This window comes from Microplitis mediator, chromosome 2 (assembly GCF_029852145.1).
Source record: "Microplitis mediator isolate UGA2020A chromosome 2, iyMicMedi2.1, whole genome shotgun sequence".
Lineage (NCBI taxonomy): Eukaryota > Metazoa > Arthropoda > Insecta > Hymenoptera > Braconidae > Microplitis > Microplitis mediator.
Genome location: NC_079970.1, coordinates 21,509,604 through 21,522,202, shown reverse-complemented (window position 1 = coordinate 21,522,202; position 12,599 = coordinate 21,509,604). Strand labels below are relative to the sequence as shown.

The 12,599-nt window shown below is 34.2% G+C and overlaps 1 protein-coding gene across 2 annotated transcripts in view; it reads right to left on the bottom strand.

Annotated features, from left to right (window-relative positions):
• Positions 1-12,599, bottom strand: part of LOC130663977 (zinc finger homeobox protein 4) — a 159,241-nt gene that overhangs the window by 67,034 nt on the left and 79,608 nt on the right. For both annotated transcript variants that reach the window (XM_057463583.1, XM_057463586.1), the window contains one exon: positions 4,801-4,830. The gene's annotated coding sequence lies outside the window, so the exon portion shown is untranslated. The remainder of the gene's footprint in view (positions 1-4,800; positions 4,831-12,599) is intronic.

Below are 12,599 nucleotides of genomic sequence, written 5' to 3'. Positions count from 1 at the left end.
AACGTGATGGGGTCACACCTTAACTTGTCTTTAGAAAAGAAACCGGTATTTCTTTAAACTCGTCTACGCTCCTCTCCTCTCCTCTCTTAATATGTATAAATATATACACATATGTACATGTATATAAAAATACAGATGTGTAATCTGATGTGTTTGTGAGGAGGACACGTGGGCGTGGACAGGAGGCAAGCGGCATCAACCTGGTGTCCACAAGCAGCTCACAGTTCGGAGCTCGGCTTATTCGAAAAATAAAATATTGAATTGTGTATAAGCTAACCGGGCGGATTATTATGGGTCTTTGTCCGTCCATTCTAAGACTATTTAGTCACCTCCTGGTCCCGGGATGTAAATTAAATAAATTAAAAACGATTTTAATAAATACGCTGGCCGGCATGCGCCGCGAATTGTAGTCGCCATAAATTGCCAATCGTAATTTATTTTCGGGGAGATAAATTAAAGCGAAAAATAATTTTTAATTAATAATTAATAATGGGTCAAGGGGATGAAAATTCTTGAGCACGACACTGCGGTTTAATATTGAGGAAAGGGGTGGGTGGGGAAAGGTGCCTAGTCCGGAGAAAAGGAGTTAGAGGTGATCTATGCGTTTAATTAACCATAGAGACGCTTCCACAAACTCTTAACCGTTGTTAGTTGGAGCGGTACTGTGGGAAAGAATTAAGGGTGGTTTCCACCCCCCGGTATCGCTTATAGAGATGGGGCTAGTGTGCTCAGTCTGACTCTGAGCGAGACACTCGGCTATATAGATATATGCTGGGTCTTTAGCTTGGAAGAATAAGAAAAGATACCGCAAGATCGTTAGGTGTCTGTGTGCTCGTGTGTGTGTGAGTGTACATGTGTGTGCGTGTGTGTGCTATCTTGCGAAATTAACTTTGGTGAAAAACTTATAATGCGTCTTGTTAGGAAAAGAGTATTATATGGCCAAGGATCTTGGGCTACTCGACAAGCTGCTACAGATGCCATGAGTCTGAAGAGTTTGTTGTTTTAATTAATAAAGTGGAGATGAGTTTTTTTTTTTAATTAATTAATTAATTAATAAATAAATATTTGAGTTTTTAGTTTTACTATTGGATTGGAAACGGATAAACGCAACCGGATGCGGAGTTATGACTGCAAATTACGTGAGCGCAATCAAAGTCTGATTAAAGTAATTATTTTATTTCATTGAGCATTTGTGTGCTATACTTTTTTATTATTTTATTTTTAAAAAATAATTTATTTCACATGAAAGTTTCCACACTAGAATCAAGTGTACGAAGAAGCAGGAGCGGCGATTTGGGCGCGGAGTCGAGGGGCAATTATGATAATTACCGGAATTCGAGGGACGCAATCGGGATCAACGAAGCGGCAGAAAATATAGAGTGCTGTATATGTATATATATGTATATATATAACTGAGAGAGTCAGTAACATACGTTGATTTAGCTCTTTTTATTTCTTATAATTTTAATTTCACCGGTGGGTACATTTACATGCACACACATAAACGTATACATGTAATATATGTTTGTACATGTATATGTAGATATAATCACTCCCCTCAATTTAGTCCAGATGGTTTTTTTTTATTTATTTTTATTTTTCGTAAATTAACGCTCTGCGAACGGGCATTTCGCGATGCGACTTTCTATACACAAACAATTTAATGTGCATATTTATTATTATTATTTTTTTGCTCGAGACTTAAGATTCGCGTTGAAGAGAGATATGAGATAAGGATTGAAGATCGTTTATGGAATAATACTGCCGAATATTTTTTCATTCGCTAGATGTAATCAAAACTTACGCGTGGCTTGTGTGAGTGTGTGCGAACGAACTGGTACATCCGTGTGTCAAGTGACTGGCGGAAGTGGATCGTAATAAAAGACTAACTTCCGTCAGTGAAACAATACATCGGGATTATCGTGCGCGTACCTTTTTGTGATTCATACTCTTTATATTTATTATAAATGTATGAGCCTACCTCTATGTCATACATTTGCTAATTTATGTCAAATCTCCTGGTATTAAAACTTATTAAATGTATTTCTCATGCATACACAAGTACATTTATTATTAAAATATTTAATTACTTGATTACTAATTAGTAGGGACAAGATTTTTGCCTTATTTTTGAAATGAATAGTTTAAATTTTTGATATTACAGGCAAAATATCGGTCTTAGTAAAAAAAATTCTCGAACATAAGTTGTAGGAAATTTAATTTTATTAAAAAAATGTCTCTTATGATTTCTTATACAATCAATATTTTCACCGTAATTCAAAAATTAAAATTCATAATGAATGATTCAAAATTTTGTTAATTATTAAAATCTTAATTTTGAAATTACGGCTTTCTTATTAGTCCCAAGAAAAAATTATAAGAGACATTTTTTTTAGAAAATTACATTTCCTACAACTTTTGTTTAAAAACTTTTTTTATAAGACCAATATTTTCCCCGTAATATAAAAAATTTCACACCACTAAATATTAATTATTTTTAAATTAACGCAAAAATCCTGGCCCTACTAATTAGAAATTAATTAATAGAAGGGGGCAGCATAGGTCAGCTAGAATTTTTAATAAAAAATTAAAATCAACGCGCAATGATAAAAATCATTAAAAATTTTGCAGGGTCCATTTTGCCTTTTTGTCTGTAAATAAGCAGTCAATAAAATATTTTATAATTTTTTTCCAACTTCAAAAGAATTTTTAACCTAAAAAAATTCTGATTTAATCCCCAACGAAATGAATTAAAACATTAAAAATTTTTCGACTGCTCATTTTTCCCTCCTCTATCTTAAAAAATCTTAAACCAGCACTAATGTAAATTTTTCCTCACATATATAAACTCACGTCGATTTATTTAAATTCATCCATTACGTCGTACAATTGATTTCTCACACGTTTCTTATCTCACGAAGATTGCATCTCTTATTCGATTTAGCATACTCTCTAACTCTACCTCTACCTCTAGCTCTAGCTCATCTTTTTTTCTCTATCTACTTTTATTATTTTATTTCTCCTCCCTAGTTTGCCGCGTCGATGATACAATTTTCACAGTGATGCTGAAAGACGCGTCGGGCGGATCGTCCGCTGACTATAAACTCGCTTCAATATATCGAATAGTGTAATTTCAACGATAAAGACGCTTCCTCCGCCGTTGTGTATATATAATAACTTTTTTTCGCTTAAGCTGCTGATGCGTAGATATCTTATATCCACACACCACACATCCACATATTTATTCACACATATATACAGCTATATAACGACACGAGGATATATAAAATAAGGATAGAGTGGTTTTACGAGACTCTTTATCAGTCCATAGTGAACATAGTGATTCGTATGTTTCCATTAATTTGTGTCGCTTTTAAATTACAACAGAATGTTAAAACAAAATATAATACACTCCTTAACACTGTCCCAGTATTTTAGCAAAAAAATAAATGACACTAATTATAAAAAAAAAAAAATTTTTTAATTATTACACTGTGAAAAATTAGCGGAGTGAATGCGAAGCGGATGGCTGTTTTTTTATTTGATTCTCTCGGAGTGAAATTTACTCCGAAGAGGAGTTTAATTTCGAAAAAGAGTTCATTTCAATATGATCCTGAAGTTAGCAGACAATTGAAAATTTTTAGGTGTTTTTTTAACAATTAAATTTGAAGAAAAAAAAAAAATTAAAAATATGCACATGTAGAAAATTTCAAAGACTACAAGTGCGATTTTTTTAAATATTTTTTTTTTATAATTTACCGTCTAAAAAAAAGTCCAAAAATTATTAGACGTCGGCTAACTTCAGTATCATATTTCAATATGATTCTGAAGTTAGCAGACAATTGAAAATTTTTAGGTTTTTTTTTAACAATTAAATTTGAAGAAAAAAAAAAATTATAAATATGCACATGTAGAAAATTTCAAAGACTACAAGTGCAATTTTTTTAAATATTTTTTTTTTTATAATTTACCGTCTAAAAAAAAGTCCAACAATTATTAGACGTCGGCTAATTTCAGTAACATCATTTTAATACCAAATCTCCGAATCGGAGTAAATGTGGATTTAAATAAAATCCAGATCACTCCGAAGTCACTCCGCTGAAAAAACAAACTCCCTGTTTACTTCGTATACGGAGTGATTTTTTTTAAACTCCGGAACTCCGAATGACAGAACGAATTCGGATTTAAAATTAATAATCACTCCGATTTCACTCCCAATTTTTTACAGAGTATTTTTAAAAAAAATATTTAATAAAAATATTGGAGGGTGTACGAGAATGTCGTTAGCTGCATGCCACACACTTCAGTAACCGGTTTTAATATTTATTCGTTGTTAATTCCCTAGTTATAAGAGTACTGTATATAGCAGTAGTCGAGTAAGTGATCGCCCGCGAGAATCGCGACGTACAGGGTACAGTGCACTGTGTACTATGTAATGTATATGTGCGCTGAGAATATATGTATAGATGTAGGTATAGGTATACAGTTGGCACTGATCATTAAAGTGACGACAAACGCGTCAAACGCGACGAGAGCGAATCGAGAGGTGTCAACGTATATATAACAAAAACGAGCAGACAAGCGCGAATTATCCGGGAAAAGAGGTAATTTTTTTAAAATACCCAGGAATTTTTACGAGCAATTTATAGTACGTGTCTTTAGATGTTTATACGATTTTTACTTTAAGACATTCTCTGGACATTTGTTTTATTTAAATAAAATAAATTAAATACTCTTGTTAAAACGGTTCATTTAATTGTATTATATTTAAATAAATTATTATTTATTTAAATTACTCACCAGTTAGATTTGACAGCATAGAAATCACGTCTGTAACAAAAACAAACAAATTTTGTTATTAATAAAAAAAAGAAGTTTTATTTTTCAATAAAAAATCAGTAATCATTTAAAAATTTTTTATTTTCTGAATTTTTGAGGTGTCCATCGTACCCCGACTTTCTGGGAATAAATATTTAATATATGCGTATGTTTAAAACAGAAAGACGTGGAAATGATTGTGTCATAAAAGGACACGTTGAAGGAAAATAAGAAGACGGAGACTTAAAATGAAAAGGAGGAGAAGATACTCGGAGTTAAGTTTAAAGTTTCATATAGACTTTATATACCCTCTGGGTAAAGTATATTATAACATTAACTCGGTTCTACCCAGAAACTATACGGGATAATAATTTAAATAGAGACCTGAAGGATAATTATACGTCCGTATAACTCTGTCGCAGACTTGAGGGACGGTTGCTTCCCCCTCTCTGGGCCTCGTAACTTCACTTTACTAAACTACTACATTATATAAATAAATATGGATATTTTAAAGCAACTTTACTTCACCAACTTGCATATCGATTCTATAATTGGCTCCGTAATTTCTGTCACAATCGACCTCTCGTCGACTTTTCACATCACATGCATTATTTGTCTAATAATTACATCCTCTGTACAACTAATAGCTCATACTGCGCTATGCCCTTGTCTTTCCACGTGTACTACAACACATTTTACTGTTGTCACTCATTACTATTTTTAGCTCATTAGATAATTTATATACATATCAATTAATTATTTCAGTTCTACTTAATAAATTTAAAAAAAAAGTTAATAATGTACGTATTAGGGTGGCCCAAAAAAAGCGACTATTTTTTTTTTTCGAGTCTCTAATGAAAATTTGTTGGTTTAAGATGATTTAAGAAGCATCTCCAAAAATCAGCTCGATACAAAATTTTCAAGAGGTCGCTCACGAATTTTGAAAATATCAAAAATGATTGGAATTCGGATTTTTTGTTTCTGAATTTTTTCTCCCTCCTGGCAGCAATATTTTATATCTATAAAATTATGACTATGCTGAAAATTTCAGCCCAATATTTAAATATTTAAACGGCGCTCAAGAATTTTGAATATTAACTGATAATATGTGAGTAATACTTCGAATTAGTTTTTGTATTTTTTTATAACTCAATTACTGTCATTTCACTTAAATATAACTTTTGCATAACCGAAAATATACAGGACAGTCTTAAACAATAAAATTTGGTAAGTTTTGAATGAGCGAAAAAACCTAAAAATTGAATTAAAAAATAAAAAAGTATGTAAATAACTTATTATTTATATTTCTCGGGTTGTATTTTTATTCATTATGATACAAATTGATGTTGAAAAAATTGAGAAGGTTTATTATTTATATTCAAGGGTCGCTCGAAAACGCCCAAGAGACAGTACTCGGAAACATTCAAAATTCTTGAGTGACGTTTAAATATTTAAATTTCGAGCTGAAATTTTCAGCGTAGATTTCATAAATATAAACTATTGCTGCCACGAGAAAAGAAGAAATTTAGAACAAAAAAATCCGGATTTCGATTATTTTTGATATTTTCAAAATTCGTGAGCGACCTCTTGAAAATTTTTTATCGAGCTGATTTTTGGAGAGGCGTCTTAAAACATCTTAAACCAACAAATTTTCATTAGAGACTCGAAAAAAAAAAATACTCGGTTTTTTTGGGCCACCCTAGTATGTATGTATATATACGTATTTATGTATGAGCCAAATGAACTCGTGGCTGTCTGGGTCATCAGTATCACAAATACCCATAAGCATGTACACGTCATATATACATATTTAATATAAAAGCATATAATAGTAATGAGGATATATATGTGTATCAGTAAAATGTATAACTAAAGAAGGGGATGATTATGAGCGGGTAAGTGCCTCCGCCGAGTTTTTCTTCCTCAACTCCCACGTCTCCTTAACCCTCTTCCACCCTCTCATATAAACAGTCTAATGCGCTTAACCACACTGCGGCTAGCCACTAGCTCTTATACATTTCTCCCTCTTCCTCACTCTTTACTCCGTCTTATACACAACGTTAAAGCAGAAACCCCCCTACCCGTCGGATCAATACGCTAAAACATCGCCACGTCGAGACGTTACTGCCCGCGTGTGAAAGCCCGAGAAAAAGCTTTCTTTACTTACAGTGACACACGTGCGCTATCTTTTTTCCCATCCTCATTCCCTCACTTCCTCTTAATTTAAACAGCAACAAGAGCTCTGGATTTTTAAAATTAAATTTCCCATCTTCGGCCTTCGAGACTTTTAATTTAAAATTAATTGCCCATTAATTTTTAATTTAACTTCATCCAAGACGCCGATAAATAAAGAATAATATTTTATTTACTTCATTATTACTATGATATTTATTTTAAAAGTATAACGATAATGTCAGTAAGCTCAGAAAGCTTTTCCACAAGAGTATTGTCATGTCTCGTATCTTATAATATAAGAGAGTGAGGGTGACTATAGTGAGGAAGACCTTGAGGGTGTAAACGTCTTACTGAGTCAAAGGGACGTGGACATCACTAAAGGTTCTTTTTTATGTTTTTTTACTCAGACTCGAAACAACTTCACGGTGGGAGTACCATCTATACATACATATATAAATATATATGTGTTGTATTGACTGGTTACTGGTGGCACTGTGTTACGAGAGGGACGTGACCATGGCCTACCACAAAACGCGTGTGTAGTGCAGGGTGTAGGGTATAAAGTATAGGGTATAGGGTGTAGGGTGTGTGTATGGCTGGCAGTAAGTCCGAGGTTCGATGTGTCCAGAAACCTCTGACAAGACGTGCGGGCTCTCCCAATGGGCCAACAGAGTGAGTGGCCATCGCTCAATATATCGATTGTCGAGAAACCACTTCACTTGTATACTATACATATATATCAACTTCACTTCCCCTGGCCGTGTACATCAACACTGGAATATATATGTAGTTTGTGTGGCCAGTGTAGGCCTGTTACGCGACCACACTCTCGCTGCGTACATGTGCTCTCTACACTATTGGATATTTATATAGATATATGTGGATGGAGGGCAAATGGAGCTTCCGTGTGGTCACTTGTTGCCTCAACCACCCCCCAGGGTTGCACGATGTCCCCTTGTGTGTTTGGAAAACGGCGCTTTGGTTGTCTGCCGCAGACTTACCCAAGAAATACGTCAACTTTAAGCGCCAGGTTATTGGTTAGAGAAAAAAAATTTATCCTTTTCCATCTTACACTTTTTTTATTTAAGTTTCTTACGCTCACGCTTCGGGGTGGTTCTAAAGGTCAGATGTTTTACGACTGATTGAAATAAGATAAAAAAAATTTTTAAAGCTAAATAATTATATGAAAAAATAAACTCTGTCGTTAATGGAAAATTTGTTTAAGTGCCTTTGGATCACTAATTGTGAGATAACTGTAATTTAATGGTGTAAATAAATAGACGGTGTAGGAGGACATGGAACAGCTGATAAAAAAAAATTAGTTTGCTGTGTTAGTCATGATGTGGTTCTGGCTCTGGCTCTGACTCTGGCTCTGGCTCTGGGTTTTAGTGTCTAGTTCAAGGTGAAGTTTTAAATAAAATTAAGAAAATAAAGATACGTTGAAATACCGGACGAGTGGGTCTACAAGTTGGTTACGGATACAACGTGAAAGACGAGGTGACAAATTCTCAGGTTATCTTTGACGATATTTTGAGAGGCCATAACCTTGTTGAAAGTAAGAGATAATACTCTACCTCTGGCTTCCATCGAGCAATATAGTGTCGAGGTATAGTATGTGGATGCCGGGTGTATGCCGGTTTTAGGATTTAAGACGGACCCAACGGCCGGGAGCTCTAAGCCTCAGTTACTCAGATATACAGCCGCTGGATACACAGAACTGAGACTAATCTCGGTTATGGATTTAGCGCGATCCTAGACGACTAGATGCTTTTATTTGTAAACGCTGTTTGTCTTTGCTATTGGATTGAAGAATATTCTCCATAGGTCCGTTCGTCGGTCCTTTTATTTATTGTTCGGGCCCCACGCGCGACTAATACACCTTTATTTATCTTCAGTGTTTAGCCCAGAAATTATTTTTATACTTAATGTACACGAGGAAATTTTAAACCGTTTTAAGTTTGTTTTTATTGTCCGGAGATAAAGAGTGTTTTTAAATGGATTTGAAAGAAGACGTCGGGCTAGACGGGGAGATATGGGAGCGTCGGTTATTTTCTTGCGCAATCATCAAATACAAGACCTGCGTGCCATTTTAATCTCTCCATTAAGTCTAAGCTAATTGACGCGGATTAGCTCTCGGGATTATTAGTTTGCAGTTTTTTTATAATAGACATCGGGTAGTAACTGGGTGCAGATTGCGGTCTGTATAGTCTTGGTCTTGGTCTAGTGTCTCAGTGAGTCGAGCTGTGCCTGAATTGAATCAATCTAACCACTGGAGGGTGTACGCGTCAGATGCGCCATAAAAATTCGATTATCGACATCTTGAAATCCTGCAGCTCCCACTCAGGTTCGTCGCAGCCGAGAGAAATCGTCGCAATAAAATGGACGATCAATATATTTAATGACCACCGACATTATTCTTCAACTAATTACGTTAATTTTAAAAATACTAAACCCGAGATACTGAAAACCATGACGCGAATTTTAGTTTTGAACGCGAGTGTAAAAATAATCCGACTGACCTTGTCATGTTAAAATTTGTGACAATGGCGAAAGTGCTTTCACTTGGTCGCAATATTTTAAGCGAGCGACATAATTCAAAGTTGCAAGGAAAGGTAAAGAACCATGACCTTCACCATGAATTTCCGGGGAATAAAGTATTCCTCGACTTTATCCAGATATCTTTTCTCCATTTACTCTTTCATTATTATTTTTTATTCTACTCGTGATGTCTCTAGCGGAGACGACGTATTGTGTATATAGCATTCGAGCTGAGGATTCTGGTTTTCTGGTTTGCCGGTTTGGGTAGTGTTACAAATCTGGAGGCCGCTAGAAGGGCGGGATGTCGGCTGTCTTGTCGGTGCTACCAACTCGTGCTCTAAAGAACCCATCTCCTGCGGGCCCTCCCGGTTGTTGTATAGATTTAGCCTAAAATACTTGTCTCTGTCTCGCTTTCTCTTCGGCCTACTCCTCGAGCACATCTATACACTAAATCTACATCTATATATTTATCATATTAATATTATTCACATATATATACAATAAATAAAGAAGAAAATATATTTTTGGCTCGCTCGTGGATCATCACTTCTCGTATCTTTCAGGTAGAAAAGACCGTGAAGGCGGAGGCTCACGCGTGCGCGTATCACTGACACACACATACTTTTATACATACGATTTAGATCGCGCTTCCAAGTATCGTTCAACATATATATGTATATATATATATATACTAATACCTCACGGCTTTCTTCTCTCAACACCCAGCTGGCTTGGTTACTCGCCATACTGCAGGGTGATTCATTTTTCAACCGGTTATGGGGCGTTAGATACGTCACAAATCTGTAAATTTTTTTTTACTCTCTCCCTCTCTCTCCACTGAATACCTCACTCCAGAGGTCAACAACAGGTGGGACGAAAAATTTATTAACTTATTTTTGTTTCGATAATTTTATGCTCCAAGTTTTAATAATTCATAATATTTTAAATAAACACGTTAATATATTATTTTATTTATAAATACAAAAGTCAAATCTATAAAAAAATATATAATGAATTGTCGTTTTAAAAGAGGACGTGGTTTATGGTGAGTCTTTATATTAAGGAGCATTCAATTTAAACCTTCTAAATTAAATTAAAAAAATTTTTATTCTTTGTACAAATATATATCTATATATCTATATATATTATTTTTTTGACAACAGTAACTGAAGCATAAAGACTCACCCCAAGACCTAAGAGATTATTTTATGTACGGGTGACATATCTGGTCTTTAAAATATAAAGCAGGATGCTGAAGGGAGAGCTGCATTATCATTTCGTCTTTATCTTTCTCTTTAACTTTGTTTGGTTTTCTTGCTTTTGCCCTCATACCGTTGGCTTGCATCGCCGTAGCAGAGTGAGTTTCTGCTGCTCTCATCCTAACATAAATACCTGAATGGGTCCAGGTATCCTAGATTCTAAAATACGTCGGATAGGAGAAACATCTTTGGACTTGGTGATGCGAGAAAATAACCCAGTGAAACATGAACATGGTCGAGTGACTGGGACCGAACGTGAGGATAAGAAGGGCTGAGTGAGATGGAGTTCGTGTTATATGCATTAAAATACTCGGGGTTTATGTTGGACGAGAAGAGGCAATATGGACTTTACGCGTAAAAATGGGACCGACTGCATTGACAATCGGAATGGGATCATCTTTCGTATAACTTGGAACAGATTTACTTAACTCACCAAACCGTACTGTACCTACCGATCCATTTTTATAGATACTGGGAATTCATTAACATATATCAAGCTAACTTAACTTTGTGGGGACGGTAAGTGAAGCTTTGTATTTATATATGAAGAAACGGTCATGCTGGTGGCTTTTCCTGCCCAGAATAATGAACTGAATAAATGTTATGTTAACAATCGGCAACGTTAAGAGACATCTCCAGAGTACTTTTTATAGATTTAATATGTCCCTGAAGATCGGAACGTTTTTCACGCAACGAAAATGAAAATAATTTATGAAATTTGTGTCTAAAGGCGAATTTGGGGTAGTTGGGGGTGGCCTGTCATTTTTGGGTGACGTGCGAAACATTTCCGAAATCTAGGTCCAGTGGATTTTTTATTTTTCATTTCTTTTTTCGTATATTTGTTCCGCGAAAACGTTCCGATCTTTAGAGACATGATTTAATGCTAAAAACTCACTGTCAAAAAAACCGGAGTAAGCCCAGGAAGTGTAGGTGTGAAAATTTTTAGTGTTAAATTTTAACACCGGAAGCAGTGTTTAAATAACGCCGGCGGTGTTAAAATATTTTTCGGTGTTGAAAATATTTAACTGTGTCAATATTTTTATGATACTAAAGTTAGCTGACGTTTCATAATTTTTGAAATTTATTCAAAACGATGAATTACAAAAATAAAATATTTAAAAAAATTGCACTTATAGTTTTTTAAATTTTCTACTTGTGCATTTTTTTTATTTTTTTTTCTTTGGATTTTATTTGTTGAACAAAAAATCCGAAAATTTTAAATTGTCTGCTAACTTCAGGATCATAATATTTTTACTTACTCGATCACTATACAGTTAACACAGTGTTTTTATTAATTAATCAAATGAGTGATTAAAATGGTGTAATACATTTTTTTTTAATTTCTATACGTAGAATTTTTTTTACACCGATTTAACACCGCCTACACAGGGTTATTTCATTTTGACACTGCGCGGTGTTAAATAGAGTCCATTTTCTACACCGCTCTTTTTACGGTGTTCAAATAATTTATAAAAAATATCCATCTCATGAATTTAATTCACGCTACTTCCGGTCGCTTCTGTTAACTAAAACATCGGAATTTTTATTACCTCATCTTCTTTAAATTTTTTTCTTGAATTTCAGTTTAAAATTTTCTCGAATAATCCAAAGAAATTGAATTTTTTAACAATTTTTAAGGTAAAAAAAAAATTTAATGTACTTAACTGTACACTTTAATGACTCGAGTGAATAATTATTTATGTTTGATAAAGTAATTAAATGTAATTATAAATTGAAAACACTGGGAATAAAATTTTAATGTGAATTTTAATTATCGTATTGCGGAGTAATAAAAATTTAATATTTTTG